Raw genomic sequence first — 6,000 nt, forward strand, 5'->3', positions numbered from 1 at the left:
ACCTAACCATGGACGTAGATGCTGAAATTAGAGTTAATTTAAGAACAACATTATAATCATACACATGAATAACTATCATCAACAGTTGACATGTAAATAAAGTAATCGTATCCATACCAACACTGCTCATGACGGTCAGCAACTCACCCTGCGTGTCTGTCGCATAAGTGGTATCCATGTCTGGTCAAGGTGCCGATAGCTCAGACAATGGTGCTACCGCATCAGGATCGATAGGATACTCCGGTCTGGAGGATGTCGGATCATCCTTATGCGATGTACTCGTGTACTTGAAAGAATTTATCCAACGTCGGCCTCCTAGTGCCATATCTGCAAATTAATAGATAAGTAAATATAACAAGTATGAATATTAGATGGATGCAACATACATATATTTTTAAGTTATTTACACATGTCAAATACATAGTGACAAAAATAACATGCTTACCCCCCTTATATGTCCTCAATATCAGTATCATCCTTACTTTCTAAAGTTTCTTCTTCTTCACTACAGTACTCGAACCCCTATTTCATCTTCCCCATCAGTTTCCTCATCGTCGATGAAGTGAACATCTACATAAGGTTCAATTGTAATGTCAGCAGTCCCTACGTGTTCTACCCTGGCACCGTCCCTATGCAATGGTATAGGATTGGTGCCTTCTTTGACAATATCTACAGTAGATTGCACTGCTGCATGGACAGATGACTTATCTTCTTAGAATGCAGTCTTACTGGCACTCATCTCACTATCTGCAACTTCACAATAGCGTACAAACTTCGGGGAGGAATCTTTTGGGCCACATGCCATTCATCCTTCAATTTGGTGTCTTTAAGGTAAAACACTTGTTATGCCTGCGTCGCAAGCACGAAAGGGTCATTTTGATACCAGGTCTTGCTAAAATTGAAACAGGTGAAGTAGGCATCGGTGTTTATCCTAGTATTTTTATTGCCAATGTCTCACTAGGTACACTTGAATAGGTGGACGACTCTATTTGCTCCATAGCTAAGCTCTATAATGTCACCCAACACACCAAAGTAGTCAATTTCTTCATCTCCTTCTGTGCCTAGCACCGTAACCCCACATTTTTTTGTTCTTCTATACAGTTCGAGGGATTTTTTATGAAATTGTAACCTATTAACAATGCAACCGATGTAGCGGTTAACTTGTTGATCGGGGCCACATACCAACGCGTACAAATCTTTACTTGCCTTTGCTTCCTTATTGTAATACATGACTTTCATCTATTAAATAAACAAGAGTTTAGAAGAATAAAGCGTCAATAGTGAAAACATACATTGCTTCTCACTCAAGCAGTTTTTGTTACTTACATGACTCCCAAACCAGTTGATAAATTCCTTCTTATGTCTTTCATCAACATTCCGTTCATTTTGGGCCAGGAGTGCAGCTTTATGTTAGTTATATGCAACAGTAGTACATGTTAATGTCAAGTAAGTATATAATTATGCATATATAAATATAATGTAAAGTAAGGAGTTTGGAACCACGTACTCGATATATGGAACAGTTTCATCACAATTGTTGAGGACGTAAAAATGAGCCTTTTCTAGGTCGTCCATATCAATGAAATCATAAAATCGTGCACCGAGAGGCCAAACATTTTCTCGAAATATAGAGCTCCTGGGTTCTTCATCTTTGGCATTAATAGCATGAACGTATGCATTCCGCTCATCACGAGTGAACATTGTGTCAATATCATGTAGATACATTGAGCAAAATGCAAGACATTCACTGTCAATGTACGCCTCAATGATTGAACCTTCCAGTCATGCCTTATTGCGCATGTACCCCTTTAAAGTAAATAAGAGCCTGTGCATTTTATGTAGCATTATAGACTTGTAGACACAATAAAGAAAAAAAATAAAAACAAGTAAATCACGTGATCATTATACAAGGACTTTATACTTTACTTCTCAATAGGATACATCCAACGATATTGAGCCGGTCCTCCAATTATGGCCTCCCTTGGTAAATGGACAACTAGGTGGACCATCACATCGAAGAATGTTGGAAAAAAAAATTTCTCCAGCTTGCATAGTATGATCATGATGTCATCCTTTAACCATTCAAATACATTTATACTCAATTTTTTTGAGCACAACTGCCAAAAAAAGAATCCCAGCTCAATCAGCACCAAGCGAACATCTTTAGTCAAATGCCCATGAAGGAAAACGGGTAGAACCCATTGTAAAAGGACATGACAGTCACGGCTTTTCATTCCTAGCATCTTCCCTTCCTTTGTGTTTATGCATCAAGCTATGTTCGATGCACATCCATCAGGGAACTTCACTAATTTCAACCATTCGAAGAATTTATTCTTCTCATCCTTCAAAAATGTATAACAAGCTGATGGCATGAGAATTTTGTCCCCATCACAAAACAGGTGCAGCTCAGGTCGTATTCCTATATCTTCCATATCTCGGTGAGCATTTGCAGTGTCCTTCGTCTTCCCATTTATATCAAACAATGTACCAATGACATTCTCACAAATCTTCTTTTCAATGTGCAAGACATCCAAGTTGTGGTGTAGTAGAAGATCTTTCCAGTATGGCAACTCGAAGAAGATGCTTCTCTTTGTCCAATTCAACTCCCACTCAGTGCATTTTCTTTTTCTACTGGTGGGTGGTTTCCCAAATTTCACATCTCCGATCAACCTTAGTTGGTTTAATATCTCTTCCCCACTTAGCCGCTTTGGCGGCAACCTTTGTTTAGGTTTTCCATTGAAGCTTCTGAAGCCACGAGTCCTCCAAGGATGTCCAGTTCGTAGAAAACAGCGATGACACATAAAGCCTAACTTGCATCCACGCTTCAAGGATAAGGACCCAACATCCTTATTACATACTGGGCATGCTAAGTAACCTTTTGTGCTCTAACTTGACAGGTTGCCGTATGCGGGGAAATCATTAATTGTCCACAAGACTGTAGCATGCATCCGAAATGTTGTCCCGGTTTCCACATCAAATGTCTCCACTCCTTTTTCCCATAATTCTTTCAACTCGTCAATTAACAAACGTAGGTAAACATCAATATCATTACCAGTTGCTCTTGGTCTAGGAATCAGTAGAGACATATAAATGAAATCGCCATGGCGGCATATTGTATGGCATCATCATAACTAGCCACATGCTATATGGGTTGGTCATGTTACCGAAAAGATTGAACCCATCTAAAGCAAGGCCAAGTCTGATGTTGTGAGAACCAAGGATGCATTTTATCGAATTCGGCCCAAGCTTCGAAGTCCACTGGATGGCTAAGGGTGTTCCCATCTTGAAGGCGTTTCTCTTGATGCCATCTCATATCCATAACAGTTTTTTTTGCAAATCTACAATCATTGCAGCTGCGGGATTAATGGACAATATTGCAAAACCTTTTTAGGGATCTTTTTACCCTTCTTCTGATTAGTTGTATACCTCAGTTTACCACATTCTAGGCACTCATTCGCATTTTCATGTTCACCATAAAAGAGTGCACAATCATACGTACACGCATGTATTAGAGTGTAACCGAGACCCAATTCACGCATGTATGGCTTCGCCTCATAAAATGACTTGGGAAGTGTTTCACCATCAGATAGTGCTACCTTAATAAGGCTTAAATGCATGTTGAATGCCCTCTGAGATAACCCATGCATTGTCCTTACATTAAGAAACTTTATCAGAAACTCTAATTTTGAGAACTTTTTATAGTTTGGATATAGGGGCACCTATGCATTCCTTATGAGATTAGCAAATAGTTTACCGAGTCGATTCAACGTACTAGGATCGCAAGGTATGGTATCCGTTGAAGTAGTTTCATCACCAGTACGCGACACACTGACATCACCCATGTCCACTGCAATCCCCCTTTGCAAGTCACCTAACATTTCGATTAACCCTTCCGAATGTGTATCACCACCTACTATATTTGCCCCCTCATCTTCATCTTCATCATTATCGCTATGAACTGCATAATCTTCACCGTAGAACACCCATCTTGTGTACCTTTTCTCCATTCCAAAGTCTAACAAATGTGAATGAACCAGATCAATGTGTTTGAATGTTATGTTTTGGCATTTCTTGCAAGGACACCTTATTCTATTAGCTTTGCCTGCACGAGGATGCGCGAACTCTATGAAATCATGCACCCCTTTCACGTATTCTGGAAAAAACCTACCCCAAGCGTTCATCCAACTCTTATCCATGTTCATTAATTACCCTATAATATGTTCAAGTAAATGGTGTTCATTATATTCTCATAATGTTTATCATGCATGCATCGTGAATCCTATAATCAACCATCATACTCTAAAGGGTACGGATCCTATCCCATTCAGGAATCTTGCATTAACATTGCGATGAATCGCTCAAATTCTTCGTCGTAGTCATTATACATTTCGGCAGCATCTCCCCATGGCTCTCCAAGTACACGAGATGGGGGAAGTGAAAATTTTGCTAGTTTTCTATCACTAACAAATTGTCACGACACCCCACTATGCACCCAAAGAACACAAGTAGAGACACGCTCGAAATATATAATGACAATTGACAAAGCGTGAACAATGACAACAATGTAAATACAACTTCCTAAACTGTCCACATTGGACAATCCAAGAATGGTTGAAATACAAAAATTACTAATCGTAAGTGAAACAAATAATTAACATGTTCAAGTGATTATTAGTCAACATAGTATTACTAATAATAAATTGAAATATAAAAATTGATTTGTCTCACATGTACGATTAGGAGTGAATGTATAGTAACTGTTCTTGGATGGGTCTAAGCTTCAATGAATACATGAAGTTGAAAAAAAAAAAAACATGCAAGGGGCTACGATTTCAGGCTTTGGTTTTGAGGAATATAAGACTTGTCTATGCATTGCATGTACGCATTTGTTTTTTAATAATATGTGTAAGGATGATCAATTTTATCTAATGCAATGGATGACTTAAAATGACATTTTTTTCAAAGTGGTGTAAACTTGTTTCCTTTTTTAAGGATTTTCAATATAAAATAGTTAGAATGGATAATAGCTTTCATTTTTACTAAATCGAAAAAGGGAATATCGCACCAAAGTGAAATGCCAAAATACTAAAAACTAGTAGAATTGCACAAGAAATATAAATATAAATAGAGGAATAGCAGAATTCACAAGCAATAGAACTAAACACAATAAAATAGCATTATTCCATCACCTTTAAGCAAAATACTACAATTTCATTGGAAGGGCAATCTCAAATAACACATTGATCATATAATCGAAATGTGTGAGTAGCTTAAATACCCCAAAAAAAAAAAAAGAATACTAAAGTTTAATGATTTCTCATATAACTATTAAAGAGAATATCTAGTTGACAGGCAATGTAACTAAATTTATATATCCTTAATGTGATTGTGCTTACCGTACTCTCTAACAAGTAACCCTATAAGATAGACAGGACATACTCAAGTCTTTCTAGATTTTCAATGCTTAATTCAAAATCCAATGGTTAAGAATACTTTAAAAATTAGGTATTGAGAAGTATCATATTGCCTTGTCAATAGTATTTATCAAAATACTACTTGCCCTATGAAAGTATCTAAACTCATACACATTTGTAATGCGTATGCTATGAAAATATATTGTATTAGTACCAAGTAGGTGTGATAAGCATACTCAAATTGTAAAACAAGCTTATTAACATCAACTTGTGAATTTGAGATTACTTGATTCGATTCTAACATGGCCTACATATTGTTACCAAAAACACATTCGGATTTTTTTTTTTTTCTTTCTTGGTAATCATAATAATCCTCATAAGATCATTTAGTATATAGATAAATATGTTTTTAATACTATATTGATGAATTTAATCCCAAAATTTTCCATGACCTATCATCAATACTATAAGCGCAGAGAAGGAAAACGAAACGGGGAACGGAACAAATAATGGAAATAGAAATGCAAAGACTATTTAGGTAAAATAGACTTAATTTGATAGACTTAATTTGTGAGCTATTTTAGAT

This window comes from Malania oleifera, chromosome 9 (assembly GCF_029873635.1).
Source record: "Malania oleifera isolate guangnan ecotype guangnan chromosome 9, ASM2987363v1, whole genome shotgun sequence".
Lineage (NCBI taxonomy): Eukaryota > Viridiplantae > Streptophyta > Magnoliopsida > Santalales > Ximeniaceae > Malania > Malania oleifera.